Source organism: Oryx dammah, unplaced genomic scaffold (genome assembly GCF_014754425.2).
Source record: "Oryx dammah isolate SB20612 unplaced genomic scaffold, SCBI_Odam_1.1 HiC_scaffold_21, whole genome shotgun sequence".
Classification (NCBI taxonomy): domain Eukaryota; kingdom Metazoa; phylum Chordata; class Mammalia; order Artiodactyla; family Bovidae; genus Oryx; species Oryx dammah.
Genome location: NW_024070205.1, coordinates 77107234 through 77124945, shown reverse-complemented (window position 1 = coordinate 77124945; position 17712 = coordinate 77107234). Strand labels below are relative to the sequence as shown.

Here is a 17712-nt window from a genome sequence, read left to right as displayed (position 1 = left end):
CAGGATCTGCCTCACGGGGGCTGTTGGGGCTACAGTTGCCCAGGATCTGCCTCACGGGGGCTGTTGGGGCTACAGTTGCCCAGGATCTGCCTCACGGGGGCTGTTGGGACTACTCTCTGCCTGGTCTTGCCAGTGCCATCACCCTTCCTGTGCCTAGGTTTCTATATCTGTAAGGGGGAAACGGTGCTCTGCTTCCTTCCTTCCTTGATTTTCCAGCTGGTAACGGGCCAGGCTGCCCACTTTCTGGGTCAGGCCTGACACTCAGGGCCAGAAGGATCGGCCGCAGCCTTCCCAGGGTGCTAGCCGGGCCTGCTGGACCGAGTGCTGGGGGCTGACCCCATAGTCCAGCCCAGGTGCGGCCCCCTAGGCAGCAGCCAGTGGGCTCCTCATCCTGCCTTTCCCGGGAGTCCCCACAGGCCCTCCAGGTTCCTCTGGCCGTTGCTTGTGGGGCCAGTGGGCACTGAAGGCCCATGGACCCCAGAGGAGACCAAGGCCTGCTCTAGACTGTGTCCTCGGGCCTGTCACGCCACCTCTAGGGACCTTGCTTTTCCCGTCAGCAACTTGGGAAGGACCACTTGTACCCCTCCTGGGAAAAACTGGAATACTGTGTTGCTGCAGCATTAGAGTCAGATGAGGATGAAGACAGCTACCCTGGTGATTTTTGTTGCAGTTTCAAACTCTGGTTGTGGAGTCAGACACTTAGTCACAATTCTGCATCTGTTCTTGGTGGTGCCTTCCACGCACAGGTCCTGCCACGTGGCTCGTCTCAGGGATGCCTCGTGAAACCTTGTCAGTTAGGACGGGCAGAGAGTGCCTCATCCCTCGCTTTGTGGATAGGGAGACTGAACTTACAGGCAGGGTGGTGGGGCCTCTTCGTTCCACACTGACTGTGGGTCTGGAGAGATGAGGCTGGTCCACGGGGCCAGTGTGGCCACGCGGCAGCACACGTGGGGACCACTGTGGGGTCTTCGCAGGAGCTCCTGGCCTGCTGCCCCTGGTTTGGGGGAACTGGTGATGGGAAAGGGCTAGGGGCATCAGGGAATGCCTGGGGTCTGAGGGCCTCCTGACAGCTGCAGGGAGCCCGTCCTGGGCCCAGATCTGGAAGGATAGTTGCCTTGGCAGAGGCCACCACCCTCCTCCCCTCCTTCATTTGCTACCTTGGCCATGCTCTGCATGGGCATAGCCCCGTTTTTTCTCCCTCCTCTGTACTCAGCATTTCTCAGGTAGCCTTCCTGGAAAGGTGAGGTCAAGGAGAGATATTGATATGAAGGGGAAGGCAGGAAGATGAGACTGGGAAAGTATTGAGTACACTGGCCAGGTGGTCAGATAGTAGCTTCCTAGGTAACCCTGGAAACAGCTTGTGTAGGAGACAGGCAGAAGAAGTAGAGGCGACACTCGGATTCTTCTGAGGGCTGTGTACATATTTACATATAATTTGCATATAACCAGTACACTGAACACGATTTCTATAATGTATACCTAGCCACATTCACATTTGCCTTTTACTGTTGCTCTTTTCAAAGATGGCCGCTCTTGGCTCTTTGCTGTTGTCCAGCCTCACTCCTGCTCTGTTCTCCCAGCCCCTTCGCAGAGGGCAGGGAATGCTTGCGGGGAGGGACAGAGAGCCGGCTTCACAGTGGCCTGCTGTCGATCGCCCTCCCCGGGGTGAGCACAGGAGGTGGTCCCCAGTGACCCCCACCTGTGAGCGCAACTCTGTGCCTTCGCATTAGGAGCACAGAGCTCAGCACTTAGCAGGTACTCAATAAATCTGAGGATAAATCGAGGTTAGCGACAAGGAGGGACCTTGGAAAACAGACGTTTCCTGTTCAGACTCCTCGGGGCCCAGCTTTTGTCCCTGAAGACAGGCGGAAGGGGAGAAGTGAGCCTCTGGGGAGCAGCTTTCTCCCCTGTGGCCAGAGGAGGCATCTCTTTCTCTTCTTGGTCTTGCAGAAATAGTGGTGTGGATGCTGCTGCTAAGTTGCTTCAGTCGTGTCCGACTCTGTGCAACCCCATAGACGGTAGCCCACTAGGCTCCCCTGTCCCTGGGATCCTCCAGGCAAGAACAGTAGAGTGGGTTGCCATTTCCTTCTCCAATGCATGAAAAGGAAAAGTGAAAGTGAAGTCACTCAGTCGTGTCTGACCTTCAGCAACCCCATGGACTGCAGCCTACCAGGCTCCTCCATCCATTGGATTTTCCAGGCAAAAGTACTGGAGTAGGGTGCCATCGCCTCCTCTGTGGTGCGGATGAGAGGAGCAGAAAAGAAGGGTCAGGCCTTCTATGATGTTGTTTTTGAGATTGAGAGTCTGTTATTAGCAATTTATGATGGCCAGGTCTGCAGCCAAGCACATTCTGTTCTCCAGTGTTGAGGGGAGACTTGCAGGGCCTTAGCAAGAGGCTCAACAGGAAAGACACTCGGGTCGCTAATTTCAGGACCGACCATGCAGGGCCTCGGCCTGTGCTGGCGGCAGCTTTAGCGCAGGGCCGATTTGAGCCCAGCCCCGTGTGGGGAGATGACCTTTTGGCTGGCACGGCCTCCTCATGGGACCGCAGATGGCTCCTGTAAGTGAAAGGAGCCCCCTCCCATGTCGGCCCACTGGGTCTTGGGTTGCTGATTGCTTTCTGTGAAACGGGGTCAGGACGGTGACGAGAGCAGAGTCACTGTAGTTTCTTGAGACGGCAGGGCCTGGGAACACTCCTACAGAGAAAGAAGAGCGGCTGTGTGAGAAGAGACCCCGGAAGAGGGGCAGCGGCAAGATGACCACCCTTGTGGAAAGAATGGTGCACAAGCAAAACAACCCCCTTTCTGCAAAAGAGCTGAGCTGGTGGAATTTAGCTCAGCGGCCGCAAGATCGGGGCAGTAGATAGAGCTCTGCGGGCGCCGGGGCTGTGTGTGTGCAGGTTGTGTGGCGTCCCGGAAGACCATGGAGAGGGCAGGAGCAGCATCTGCGGCGCCCCCTCCTCCAGGCTGGCCTCCACGCTTCCCTGGATTCCTCACCAGTCCCCGTTCCTGGAAGCCAGCCCCCTTTCTCCATCCATTCCTCATGTAAGTCGGTTTCATTCTTTCTGTGATTTCCCTTTATTCTGTTCCCAACTGTTTGGCTTTGACTAGAAGCAGCCACATTAGCCATTCTTCAAGGAGTCTGCATCCCCCAGGTGGCCAGAGTGCCAAAGGGCAGAGAGCTTTGGCTGGCGGGGCCTTCTCAGGGTCAGGTACGGTGCTGCCTGATCCCCGGCCTCTGCTTCATGCCTGGGAGGAGCCTAGGCTGCTTCCGGAAGAGCGAATCTCTTAAGTAGCCATTTCTTGCATCCCAAGCATGTCTCCAAGCTTGCTGCCATCAGATGGTTGTTGAAAGGCAGACTCCCTGGAAGGATAAGAAGCTTTTGTGGGACTCCGGAAAGAGCCAAGGGTGAGAATGTAATGCGTTGGGTAGTGGGGGAGAGAGATGCTGGGCAGTGAGAGAACTGGCCTGGTTTCCAGCTGTTAGGATTCACTGTTATCTTATTATTATCCTCACACAGCTGACGGCCACTCAGTCCTGAGGCAGATTCCCTGTCCTCTCTTCTGTGGGTTGACATCCTCTTCTCCTGCTAGCTCAAGGCTCTTGCCAGGGGTCCAGGAAAGGGTGAAGTCAGCTCTGATCCAGCATGGGTAGGTTTGCTAGGTGTGGAACTCACGCTCTGGGCCCAGCGTGAGACTCAGGGCTCCACTAGCAACCCCCGTCCCCTGCTAAGACAGATGTTAGTAGGGCGGGTGCCGTGCAACAATGGTGACGAAGCTACCAGCCAAGAGGCTGAGAAACCCTGCTGGGGTAGAAACAGGGTCGGTGGGGGGAGCTTAGAGAGCAGTTAGGAAGAGATCTTCAAGGTCAGAGGGAGTCTTGAGTGCAGGCCAAGGAGCCGAGACTTGGTTGACAGTGAGGAACCAGAGAACGTCTCAGAGGACTTTCAGAATGGGTGGCTCATTCGTTGAAGCCGAAACTTCTCTCTGTTCTTCAACAAAATTCCAGCAGAACCGTGTGCTTTTTCTTTCCATTCAAAGACATTTTTGCTGCTTTCAAATTGTGCTAACCACCTGGTAATAGAGACAACTCTCCTTCCCCCGCAGGGCTCTGGGCTCCCAGGATCGGGACCAAGCCTGGCAGGCTGCGGAGGGGATGTTCCTTCTCCTGGTCTCATGACCACACTCACCCGGGTTTCAGTCCCACGGGGGCTCGAGGAAGTGAGTGCAGGCAACTTTCTGAGATGTGCCATTTCTCCATAAATGAGCAAACTCATTTTGTTCAGGCTTGATGAACGTTAATCTCTAGATGTCTCTTTTAAAGGCAATGGTTTGATATATTTTTTAACAACTAAGATATTCAGAGGGTGGATAAGTTTTCAGTTCAGTTCAGTTGCTCAGTCTTGTGGCTTCCGTGTCCATCACCAACTCTCAGAGCTTGCTCAAACTCACGTCCATCGAGTCACTGATGCCATCCAACCATCTCATCCTCTGTTGTCCCCTTCTCATCTGACCTTCAACCTTTCCCAGCATCAGGGTCTTCTCAAATGAGTCAGTTCTTTGCATCAGGTGGCCAAAGTATTGGAGCTTCAGCTTTAGCATCAGTCCTTCCAATGAATATTCAGGACTGATTTCCTTTACAATTGACTGGTTTGACTCCTTGCAGTCCAAGGGACTCTCAAGAGTCTTCTCCAACACCACAATTCAAAAGCATCAATTCTTCGGCTCTTAGCTTTCTTTATGGGCCAACTCTCACATCCATACATGACTACTGGAAAAACCATCGCTTGGACTAGACCTTTGTTGGCAAAGTAATGTCTCTGCTTTCTAATATGTTCTCTAGGTTGCCCATAGCTTTCCTTCCAAGAAGCAAGCGTCTTTTAATTTCATGGCTGCAGTCACCATCTGCAGTGATTTTAGAGCCCAAGAAAATAAAGTCTGTCACTGTTTCCATTGTTTCCCCATCTATTTGCCATGAAGTGATGGGACTGGATGCCATGATCTTAGTTTTCTGAATGTTGAGTTTTAAGCCAACTTTTTCACTCTCCTCTTTCACTTTCATCAAGAGGCTCTTTAGTTCCTCTTCACTTTCTGCCATAAGGGTGGTGTCATCTCCATAGCAGAGGTTATTGATATTCCTCCCGGCAATCTTGATTCCGGTTTGTGCTTCATCAGTCTGGCATTTCGCATGATGCCTATAACTCTGCATATAAGTTAATAAAGCAGGGTGACAATATACAGCCTTGACATACTCCTTTCCCAATTTGGAACCAGTCTGTTGTTCCTTGTCCGGTTCTAACTGTTGCTTCTTGACCTGCATAAGCTTGACCCCATACCTCATCATGTGCAGGCACTGGGTGGGGGTGGGGAGGAGACCAAACCCTGCCCACAAGGAAGCAGTAATCTGTCTGAGGAGGTGAGACAGGATCTTTGGAACCAGCTGCGCTGTGAGAACAGAGCATTTAGCTGAGTGGGCCAGGGCCCCAGAACTCTTTTTTTTTCTTTTTTAATATTTGTTTAAAATTTTTATTTATTTATTTATGTGGCTACTCTGGGTCTTAGTTGCGGCACGTGGGATCTAGCTTCCTGACCAGGAGTCGAACTTGGGCTGCCTGCACTGGGAGTCTTAGCCGCCGGACGACCGGAGAAGTCTCGTGTCGGGACTCTTGAAGACATGTTCGTCTCCATGGGCTTGGTTTCAGAGGCTGGGTGCAAGGTGGAATTAGACAGATCCCTCTTGGCATCCTATCTCTGCTTTTTCTGAGCTGGAAGATTTCTGGCAAATACTAGAACTTTTTTTGAGCTTAGTTTTTTCACCTACAAAGTGGGAAAAGAATAATACCTACCTCCCAAGTTTAAAAGGATTCAATGAAGTGATGTCTATATTACAGTGTCTGGAGTATACTAGATTCCAGTTAGTGGGAGCTGATGTTAGTGTCACGGCCGTTTGGTGGTGGCTGTTGGGACGGTGGTGCAGCTCTCCTGGAGCCTGTCTGGATGTGGGGGCAGCTCCTCCCTTGGGTCATGAGCATGGCTCATATGGGATTTGGGAAAGGGAGAGTATGGTGAGCAGACTCCGTCAGCTGTGACACCTCTCTCAGCCCCCCATCAAATTCTTCCTTCAGATGTGTACAGATGTGCTGCGTGACCCTGGCCAAGTTACTTAGCCAATCTGTGCTTCAGCTTCCGGAATTATAAATTGCTGCTGACAATCATAACTGGTACTAAGAAGATTGAATAAAAAGGGTTACCTGGAAAATTCAGTCACTGTCTGCCATGGGGGGCGTTGGGGGGAGGAGTTCTTATCCAGGCATTTGCTGCTGTTACTATTGCTGTAATTATTCTGCTACAGGAGTGACCCATGCACTCAGAGAAACAAGGGCAAGAGCTGCTAACCCGAGTGTTCCCGGACCTTGGAGCAGGGGTAGGGTGTGGGGTGGAGGTGGGCTGGGGTGTGGACCCCAGTGTGTAGACCTCACTGTGCTGGCACTGGAGGGCAGCCCAGAAAAGACAGTGAACTTTCTCACCCAACAACTGCAGGCAGGGTGTCACCAGACAGAGCATAAATGATAGTTTGGCTCAGAGTGTTACTGCCTCTTGTCCTTTACCCAGTGTTGTCCCTTAATCGGGTCACTAATGGTGACAGCTCTACACCAAGTAGAATGGATTTTTGCAAAAATGGTGAAATTCGCTTGTAAGTCTGAATCGCTTGAAAGCATGAAACCACTGCCTTCACCAAACCCAACTGCTGGTGAAGTTTTATAATTCATAGTAACTGACAGCCTTTAACTAACCTTTGGACTCTGGGCACTCCAGAGCTCCTGCAGGAACCCAGCAGGAAGTGGAGGCTGTCCCCCAGCACCCTGCAGCAGTCAGGGCTGATTGGACTGGGTGCACCTGCGGGGAAGCTGCCTTTTCTCCAGAGTCCTTGTGCTGTGGTTTTGGAATTGGAGGCAGGTGGGCCTCCTGTGGGATTTTGCTTCCACCCTTTAGCTTCAGGTGCCTCAATTATAAAATGGACTTTGTTGCTACCAAAAATACCTGTGAGGTGCTTAGCTGGTCGTGCTCACTCAAAAACATGGCAGGTGCCGTCACTGTCTTTTGCTGATGCAGGCCGCAGCCTGAAGGTGGGAACCAGGGCCTCAGCAGCACCTGTATTCCTGCATCAGAGACCCTGGAGCCCTCCCGGACTTGAAATGTTATCTCTGAGAGAAGAAATAATCATTTATCCCATGAGCAAATGGAAAAACTGAGACCTTGCTCGTTTGGGTGGTGTGTCCCACGCCCCACAGTGAGTTCCAGGTGTCCAAACCCCTAACAGTTGTAGGGGGTTTTCTAAACCATCAAGCGTGTGAAGTCTTTTGACATTTAGAAAATCGCTATGCTGAGGCTCCAAGCAATTGGGTGGTGTGTATGTTGACTTCCAATTTATAGATAGGAAAATTGAGGCTCAGAAAATTAGGACTTACCTAGGATTGTACCTTGATTTTGTGGCAGAGCTGGGGCTCCAACTCAGACCTCCAGCCTCCAAATCCAGGGTTCACTTCCACTGTGCACTCAGAGTTATCACGTGGGTCTCTGTGATCCTCTCTGCAGTAACTTTTCCCCTCCGAGCAGGTAGATCTCTTAGGGTGACTAGTGATGAGCCAGCAGGGAGAGGGTTAAATGCCTTCCTAAGCGAGGGCAGGTTTTGAGCTGGGCACCTCTAGTGACCCCGTCACTGACCCTCACCCCGGGTCCGGGCACGGGCTGTGGGGGAAGGGAAGGAAAGCAGCTCTAAGGGCTGGGTGGGGACGCTCCTCTCCCTTCTTCGCTGGACAAAGACAGACAGGTGCCAGTGGCTCTTTTCAGTTCCCATAGACACTCCCTAAGGTTCCCCTGTGGTGGACGGCCATCCGCAGGGCCTGCCCTCTCGATCAGGCCCTGGGGCCCCGGCAGTGCTTAGAGACACTAGAAGCCCTGTGATGTGTTCTTGGGTAAGTGGGAGCTGGGCTAGTTTTTTTTACTTGTAAAGGCACCAGTAATAGAGAATGGAACTATCAAATGACCCTTCTGGCTAGATGGGACTTTGGTCCCCGCCTGTCATTCACTGAAGAGGAGAAGGAAGATCTGGGTGGCCCACAGAAGCCAGCGTCTCTGAAATAAGTGGTGACTCTGGACACTGGAAAGGCTTCTCCATTCCCTCCTTCTCTCCCCAGGGGGCCCCCACCCCAGTCACCCCCTCTGTTAGCTCAGACCTACTTGAAAGCATTTGTTTGAATTATTGTCCCTGTGTCCTCCCTAGATGGGCCTCAAGGAGGTCGAGAGCTGTAGAGTAGACTGCCCAGGGCTGCTCAGCAAGTTGGGGATGGGGAAAGCTGTTCTGGAAGCCAGGCGTCACCCAGCGCTTTCCTTGAGACTGCCACCCCAAGAAGGACAATTGAGGAAAGGATTTCCACGAAAGCAAGGAGCTGACTTAAAGGAAATGAGCAAAATCTCTTCCTCCATCCTCGCTTTCCTGCCCCCAGACCCTTCCCCTCCCCGCTGAGGAATCCTTAATACACCTGTCTCTGAGTGACAGGGAAGAGCCTTTAATTGTACCTAGAGGCGAGGGGGTCACTGAAGGGAAAGCCTGCTAACTGGTGGGGCAGGTCCCACTCTGTCTGGCTCTGGCCCTTTTAGACACTTCAATTAATGATGTTAATGATGGCTTTGTGCGCAAGAGGCTCTCCAAGGCAGCTGGTCTCTGGGCTGCACGCTCCCGATACCTGGCCAGACCTGAGTCCCCAGTCGGAGTCTGCTTTATGCCTGTCTGCAAGATTAAAGGTGCCATGAAACTGTAAATTATTAGCAGTTTCATGTTCTCCATCTTTTTTTGGTGGTAACATACCTATTAATGAAATTGACCGTTTTAATAATTTTTAATTGCATAGTTTGGAAGTGTTAAGTACATTTGTGTTGTGCAACTGCCCCTGCTGTCTATCTCCAGAAGTTTGCCTCCCCCAAACTAAAACTCTGTACTTGTTAAATAATAACTCCCCCTTAGCCTCTCTCCCCAGCCGCTAATAACCTCTATTTTACTTTCTGTCTCTATAAATTTATCTATTGTAAGTACCTCGTACAAGCAGAATCAAGAAATATTAGTCTTTTTGTTATTTCACTTAGGCTTGTTACATTTAACATTTTCAAGTTTCCTCCACATTGTAGTGTATGTCAGATCTCCTTTTTAAGGATGATGATATTCTGTTCTTATCTATACCACGTTTTTATCCATTCACTCCTCCACAGACACTTGGGTTGTTTCCACCTTTTGGCTGCTGTGAATAGTGTTGTAAAAGCACGGGTGAGCAGCGTCCCTTCACGGCCCTGCCTCACACCCCTTGGTTCTACACCCAGAAGGAGAATTGCTGGATCATATGGTTATTCTATGCTTCAGCTTTTAAGAAGCCACCATGCTGTTTTCCATAGCAGCTGTAAAATTTTACATTCCCACCGGCAATTGTCTGCATCCTTGCCAACACTCCTTTTTTCTTTTTTTTAAATAGTAGCCATCATAATGGGTGTGACGTGGTATCTCACTGTGATTCTTCATCTTTTTAAGGGGAAGTCAGGCCCCCGGAAGCACTAAGACGTGCCCTCCACGTTGCAGAAGCAGCTAGACCCGGGCCCACATCTCTGGGTCACTGTCACAGCCTCCATCCTGTACTTCTGCTATGTGCTTGTCCTGTCAAGAGGAGGCGGACGAGGGGAGGGTTTATAGATTAGGAGGCTGGGATTAACGGATACACTCAACTATATAGAAAATAAAGCCAGTAAGAACCTAGTGTGTACCACAGAGAACTCTACTCAGTATTTTGTAATGACCTGTAAGGGAAAAGAATCTGAAAAAGAATGTACATGTATACGTGTAACTGAATCACGTTGCTGCACACCTGAAACTAACACAACATTGCAAATCAACTATACGTCAGTTAAAAAAAAAAAAAAAGTAAAGAAAAAGAGGAAGCAGGTGAGGCCCTTCTCCTACCTTGATCTTCCTGCTGATTGGCAGGGCCCTTTCCCTGCCTTCTGTCGTAGGAGCAGAACGGCCCTGGCCCATTAGAAGTGTCTGGAGGGTGAATGACCTTCAGGGGGAGAAGGGGGTTTCAGTAATATTGAGATTTAAAGAGTTGGATTGTTTTAACCCTGGGCATTGGGTGAATTATGGTACAGCCACTGCAGAGATGTGCAACAAGTACAAATGACTTCCTAACGAATTTTCTTTCTTCTTTGCTACACCTCATGGCTTGTGGGATTTTAGATCCTCAACCCGAGATCCAGTACAGGCCCTCCCAGTGAAAGCGCAGAGTCCTGACCACTGGACTACCATGGAATTCTCTGAAGAATTTTAAGTACTTTCCAGTTTTTAGCAACATGAAAGCTTCCTCTGATATACTATTACATGTATATGGAGGGGAATAGTGTAAAAGTTTTTGCGCTTATTGATGAAAAAGAAAACTAGACAGGAAAAATGTTTAATGGAAATATGCCAAAGGGTTATCAGCTGCCCCCTCTGGATTAATGTGAAGTGGGTGACTAATTTTTTTGGTCTTTATGTTATTCTAAATTTTTCAGATTATCTATTGTACAATGAGTACATATTCCTTTTATAGTCAGAAAAAAGACTGATAAAAAGATGACTGCCGCTATTCATTTGGCACATGTGTTGAGTGGTCTGTGGAGTGTACGGCTCTGCTGAGGCTGATGGTGGGACGCTAAGGTGTGGAGCTGTGAGGACAGAGGGCAAGGAAGGAAGGTCAGGACCCCGGCGAGGTGATCACTGGGGGAGGTCAGGGAGGGGGGGCATCTCTGCGCCCTCCGATGCCGCCCTGAACTCATGACACTAGGACCCTGGTTTTGAATTATTTGGTGTCTGCATGTGGCATTTGCCTTTGACTTTTCTCCCTTCAGCTGAGCTAGGACCTGCCTGGATCCCTTGACCCCCGTCCTGAGAGCAGCAGTGCCCTGCAGAGGTTGAAATCGAGGGGCAGGTGACTCAGCCTCCTGTGCGTGATTCCCTGTGGCTCTTAGGCCCTCAAGCACGTGGAAGGGAAACCAGTGTAATCCAGTGCTTTAAAGAAAGCGCTCGACAGCCGGTCTCTGGGCCCGTGTTTTGCTCACCACTCATTGGCCATGAACTTTGGCAGTTGTTTAGCCTCCTTAAGGCTTTGTGTCCTCAGTAGTAAAACAGAGATGATGATAGTAACTATTTCACAGGGCTCAGGAAAGTATTAAAAGAGCTAATGCCTATTGATGGCCTTTAGCTTATTGTGTGCCTGATTCCTGTTGTCTGGTTGAGAGGAACATTCTGGACGCAAACCACCTCTGTGCCTCAGTTTCTCCATCTGTAAAGTGGAGATCACAATACCGGCTATCTCAGATGGTTATTGCGAAAATGAAATAAATTACTATAAATAAAAGTGATTCAAATAATACTCAGCACATAGTAAATACTTAGGAAATGTTAACTGTGATCAGAGGGGTACACACCAGAGTGGCAACCAGTTGTGTGTGGGGGGCTACCTGCTAACTCATCTGATTGTCCCAGGAGTCCCATCTCACAGGTTAGTGCCCATCAGTTGTTAAATACTTTGAATGTCACTGCTATTGTTATTACCGACTTGGGCTCCAGATGTCAAGATCCCTATCTCATCCCACCCCTTTGCCAGGTTTCTCTCTTTTCTTAGTTGAAATGGTCCTGCTCAGTTTCCAAAGGGTGCTGGTGCTGGAAGTTGGGGTCCCAGGCAGACTGGGTGGCAGGCTGGCTGCTTTGGCGATTGCTTGATGAGCATTTTAGATGAAATCGGAGACTTGAAGCTGTTCTCCTCCCCTTGCTCTCCTGCCCTTTTGAGAAGGAGCCAAAGCCAAGAAAAAGCAACGACTCACAAATACAAAGGGGACCATGAACGTGACGGACAGGAGAAACCTTCCGCGCAGTCTTGGCTGCCGGTGGGCCGATGGGGTAGATAATGGGAGAGGAAACGTAGCCTTTGCAGAGAAATAGAACGGAACACTTTGTTCACTGGAATGCTGCTTGAGTAAGAGCCGCTCGGTCGAGGTTTCCGATGATGAGCTTTTCTTTGGGGAGATGATGGTGATTAGGTTTTCTCAAGGTGCAGGTGGGGTCCCACCCAGAAACCCTGCTGTGGGGGAAGCCACAGACCGGAGCAGGGCACCCAAAGGTGAGGCCAGTGCGTCCCAGTGCAGCTCCTGGGCCCTGGCCGCTGACTGCAGTGCCGCCAGCCACTCTGTCCCTCCGTTGTCTGCCCAAGCCGAGGAGCAGGATGTGCAAACCCCTCTGGAAGCCCCCGAACCTTTTCTCAAAGTATATCTTTTTATGGAGCCTTAGGGAGGTAGAGGGGAGAAGGCAGTGGCACCCCACTCCAGTACTCTTGCCTGGAAAATCCCATGGATGGAGTAGCCTGGAAGGCTGCAGTCTATGGGGTCGCTAAGAGTCGGACACGACTGAGCGACTTCACTTTCACTTTTCACTTTCATGCATTGGAGAAGGAAATGGCAGCCCACTCCAGTGTTCTTGCCTGGAGAATCCCAGGGACGGGAGAGCCTGGTGGGCTGCTGTCTACGGGGTTGCACAGAGTCGGACACAACTGAAGCAACTTAGCAGCAGGGAGGTAGAGGGGCTTCCCTGGTGGCTCAAATGGTAAAGAATCTGCCTGCAACGCAGAAGACTCCTGGGTCGGGAAGATCCCCTGGAGAAGGAAATGGCAACCCGCTTCAGTACTCTTGCCTGGAGAATCCCATGGACAGAGGAGTCTGTTGGGCTATATTGTCCACGGGGTCGAAAGGAGACTGAGCAACTTTCAGTTTTTTACAGGGAGGTGCATCCCAGGGAGGAGAGGGTGAGGCCATGTGTGTTTTCTGATTATCTGCACGCCAACTTTCTGGGTCAAGAAGGCATCCTGTCAACACTTCCCTGGACATATATTCTGCCACATTCTCTAAGCTTATGATTACCTTCTAATCACAAAGTAGGTATTGGAATCTCTGTTTTACGTGTGAAGAAACTAAAGTTTTGAGAGACTGAATCTTTCCCCCAAGTTTCCAAAGTGACTTTGGGTTTTTTTGATTAATTCTTCCTTGGCCATGACTCAAGAAACGACTGTAAGCGGCAAAGACAATGGCAGCTTGATCTTTGCTGGACCGGATCCTGTTACCTGGGTTAGAGGGAGCCAGGGCACAGCCAGCAGATGAGAAGACATGGATCCGGGCTTTAGTGAGGGCTGAGTTCAGATGCCTGGGCCTTGGGTGGGTCAGGAGAAGGAGAGGCGAGCCCTTGCCCAGTGCCCTCAGCCGGGTGGTGTTCTGGCCCTGTGTGCTCTTTATCCTCCTGTCCCCGTGGTTAACGCTCAGGGCTACCCTACAAGGCAGGTCTCTGCCGAGGCCAGGTCTGCCCGGGCTGCGCGCGGGCCCTGGATGGGACCCTGCTTGTGTGAAGGAGGAGACGCGCGCGTCCTCATCCAGGCCTGGTGCTGGGAGGGGAGGTCAGCACTGCAGCTGCCCCAGCCTGTGGCCGGGCTGCTCACGGGGCTCGGGAGGGGCTGGAGACAGCCTCAGGTCCCGAAGCAGGAAGGCCCCAGATGAGGGCCTCCAGGAAACGCTGTCTACTTCCTCGGCTTTACCCAGGCGGGTGCAGCAGCCCCTTCCTCCTGGGAATCTCAGCGGCCCTTCCACGCTGCCTCTTCTGGATCCTCCAGGAAGAGGAGACTCGGACGAGGCTCTGGGTGGGAACGGCGCCGCCCATTTCTCCCAGCTTTTTAAGTCCTTAGGGGGTCAGCTGAATCTTGGCAGCTGCCAAAGCTCTGTCTGGAGCTGGATTTCTGTGCCGGCGATGCAGGGGGCTGCCTCCTCTTACAGGCTAGGACAGGGGCTCCCGGGGGCTCAGCACGCCTCAGTCTAGCTAGTCTTGGCTGCTCTGCTAGGTGATATATTACCTTGGTCAGCCTGGAAACAGCCCAGGGACGGGGGGTGTTGGCCATTGTCTCCACCTGGTCTGGGCTAGACAGGGCCACACCATGGACCTGTTCACCCCAGGGCCCACAGAGGCTGAAGAGAGGGAGAGAGCCTCGCAGGAAAGCTTTGTTTCAAGCCTGTGGCCAGCCCAGCTCCCAGCTCTGAGTAAACAGCAGAGATAGGATCGGGCGTAGCCAGGAAGGGTGGCAGGGTGCGGCCTGGGAGAAGAATGGCAGGATGTGGCACTGGGCACCGTGCTGGGCACCCACGCCTCGGGCCATTGTTCAGGGCTGCCCGGGGCTCTCAACTCTCAGGGGCCCTGAAAGGAAGTGATGTTCCTCTGGGACCTGTTCCCCTGGCCCTGCCCCTCCCGGCCACATGCTTCCTCCCTGGCAGTGCCCTCTGCACCACCCACACAGGGCCAGCCCGGGGGCGGGGGTCTCAGTAGAGGGTCAGGTGTGTGCCCAGCAGGGAAGTGTCGTCACTGGCCCTCCTAGGAGGGTCTGCCTTCCTGTACCCCCGGGTCTGAGTCACCCGTCATGCTCCGATGACTGGAATTTATGTCTATCTTTATCTGTATCTAGATGTGGGGAGGGGCGGGCTGTTGTTATGGAGGGAGGAAGGTCTGAGAGTAAAAAGTCCTTTGATTCCAATCTGGCTGGGCTGGTTGTTGTCTGATTGGGAGAGGAAGTGGCTGGTGATTTGTTTGGGGGTAGAAAGGGGCTTAGTTTGTGTGTGCCTTGGGTGGGAGGGGGTCAGAGGGGCTGGGAGAGGCTTGATTGTAAGCAGGAGAAAGAGGAGCTTAGCCCCTGGAGTCTGCCTGGTTGCAGACTCCAGAACTGGGCCCTGTGCCCTTGTCCCTCTGTGGGGGGCAGGCGTCCGCTGCGTTGTCCTGGGCGCTGGATTTGGAGTCAGCTCAGAGACTCAAGATTCTGCGGCATCCAGGGTGGGGCTGGCCTGAGCCCTCTCCCCCTAGGGGCCTTCACTTCTCAAGATGCTCAGGTGAGGTTAAACCCAGGAGAAGGCGGCGGAGGGCCTGTGGGGTAGGTTCCCCGGAAGGGAAGGAAAGGCAGGGCAGGAATGCTGCTCCGTGCCCCAGCTGGTTGAAGGTCCTCTGACTCTATTCCTAAATCAGTGTGCCCAAACAAGCCAGGTGAACCTGACCTTTCTGGGCCTCAGTTTCTCCATTTATAAAATATGAGTAAGACTGGGCGAGAGGGTGGAGACTGGGAACATGGAAGCGCTTCTACCCGAGTGAGAACCCCACCAGGGTGGCCTCTGACCAGGACCTGGGTGGGAACTGGGGGAGGCCAGTAATCCACATCTCCTGAGCACCAGAATAGTCTGACTTCTGGGCATCTGGGGAGAGGGGAGGCTGTGACTGCTGACCTCAAAACCTCCTGAAAAATCATGTCTATATGATTGAAGCATGGACCATGCTTTGTAGGGAAGGGGGTAATAAGGTTTTTTTTTTTTTTTTTAAGTCTCTGGAAAAGACTTAAGGGAAGACTGCACAGGGTCTTTAAATTCATAACGTTTGGAAAATGTTTCTTACTGTCCCAAGGTAGGAACAAAAGGAAATGGGCTTGCCTTGCTACTGGGGGATTGGGGTCATTCACAGGAAGAGCTTAGATGCAAGCAAGATGCAGCTGAGGATAACTGGGTATGGGAGGTGGGGGTGTGGGAAATTAGCCCCAGACAGCAGCATCCATCTAATGATGATGATTACAGTAGTTGTCACTTAGGGCATTCAGATCTGCCTTGTCCTATGCTGCTGAACTATATTACTCTGAGTGTTGTACAAATGTTTATTGAGCACCTGTATGTACCAGGCACTGTGCTAGACTCTGCGGCTATAATGACAAGCAAAACTAAGCTTATTTTCACAGTGTGGGGTTGGATGGGTTCTCAGGCTACTGGGCCAGTCAGAAATAAAACATGTGAAGGTATCATTACCAATTGTGAAAAGTACTTTGAAGTCGCAAGTTCAGGATGCCAAGAGAATGTAAAACAGGCACATCTTATAGGGACAGGAGTGTTAATGGAAGGCTAATCTCCTCATCTTTGGGCTTCCCTTGTGGCTCAGCTGGTAAAGAATCTGCCTGCAATGCAGGAGACCTAGGTTCGATCTCTGGGTTGGGAAGGTCCCCTGAAGAAGGGAAAGGCTGCCCACTCCAGAGTTCTGGCCTGGAGACTTCCACGGACTACAGTCCATGGGGTTTCAATGCGGAACAGCATTCCTGCTCTGCCTTCCCTTCCGGGTTGGCAAAGTCGGACACAACTGAGCGGCTCTCACTTCAGTCTCTTCATATTGGGAATTTTATTCCCATTTCACTGAGGAGGAAATTGAGATTTAGAGAGGTTATGTCAGTTGCCCATGGTTACACAGCAATCAATTAAGCAAAGTTAGGATTTAAATGGACTCAGGTCTGTCTGACCCAGAGACTTCTCTCTCAACCCTCTGGCTCTAGGAGCATCCTGGGCTATATGGCAACCTAATGAATGCTCACCCTGTATTATTTAATTTCCACGGACACCTGTGAGAGATGGATTATTATACCCATTATATGGATTAGGAGGTGGAGGCTCAGAGTTCATTAGTTTCCCAAGGTAACACAAGTCAGTTGGTGGCAGGGCAGAGATTTGAATCCAGATTGTTAAACCCCAAAGGCTGCACTCTGCATCAACCCTGGGCTGTTGGCTTCTCCATAAACCAATGAATCCAGGGAGGGGACCAGTGGAGAGCCAGGGCCAGTGCCTGCAGTGGAGACAGATGCCTGTGGGAATGAAGGGCCCTTTTCTGGGCTGCTAGCAGGATTTGGCAGGTAATGGGGGGTTGGGGAGGGGGGAGTACCATGCCCTGGTGAACGGACTGACACCTCCAAGCTAGCTTGACTGGCCGCCAAGAGCCATTTTCTTTGTTACCAGGCTCTGTGTCAGAAGCTGGGACGGACTGTTGGGAGCCCCCCCCAAAATAAAAACAATCCCAGTGCCCAGTTGGGTGTACTCTTGGGAGTTAAGAGTGGGTAGAAAAGGCCATCAAGGTCAAAAGGAAGAGCTGTCTTACTGCAGCAGGGTCCAACAGAAATATGTGAGCCCCACTTATACACGTTTTTCCCTAGCTACAATAAGAAGTGCAAAAAGAGACAGGTGAAACGAATTTTAACGCTGTGTTTTATTTAACCCCAAAGTGTGCAAACTGTTACATTTGAACTTGTGATCAATAACCAATGAGCTGTTGTACATTATGTTTTCGTCCTAACCCTTCCAAAACGAGGGTGTAGCTTGCACTCTGCATGTTTCCACTGGGACCAGCCGCGGTTCAGGTGCTCAGCAGGGGGGTGGCCGGGGTACCGGGCCGCGCGGCCCTGGGGTTCCTTAGGACCGAGCGTCACCTCCTCTGCCTCGGCCTTCAGCGGCGGCGGCGGCGGAGGGGAGGGTGGGCCCCCGCGGGCCCGCGCTCTGGGGAGCGGTGGGCGCTCGGGGCCGCCCGCGTGCCGCCGGGGCGCTGGGCCGCGTGGGGCAGCACCCTGAGAGTGCCCGGAGGAGAAACCCCCAGGACCCCGGGCCGGGCGGGGCGCGGGGGGCGCGGAGCCGGCCGGGGATCAGAAGCCCGCGGCCCCGCGTTGTCCGCCTGTCAGACTGCCTTTGGCTTTATTGCCTTTGTCCAACACCCTATTGTCTGATTTCCTTTTGTCCCCCTTTCAGCGCCGCAGTCTTTTAT

At 51.9% G+C, this 17712-nt stretch overlaps 1 protein-coding gene across 5 annotated transcripts in view; it reads left to right on the top strand.

The window, feature by feature from the left end:
* Nucleotides 1–17712, top strand: part of SOX13 (SRY-box transcription factor 13) — a 39026-nt gene that overhangs the window by 4253 nt on the left and 17061 nt on the right. For 2 of the 5 annotated variants that reach the window (XM_040263032.1, XM_040263027.1), the window contains exon 1: nt 16683–16813. The exons of the other annotated variants lie outside the window; for them this stretch is intronic. The gene's annotated coding sequence lies outside the window, so the exon portion shown is untranslated. Of the gene's footprint in view, nt 1–16682; nt 16814–17712 lie in introns of those variants that run through there. 5 annotated transcript variants of the gene reach the window in all.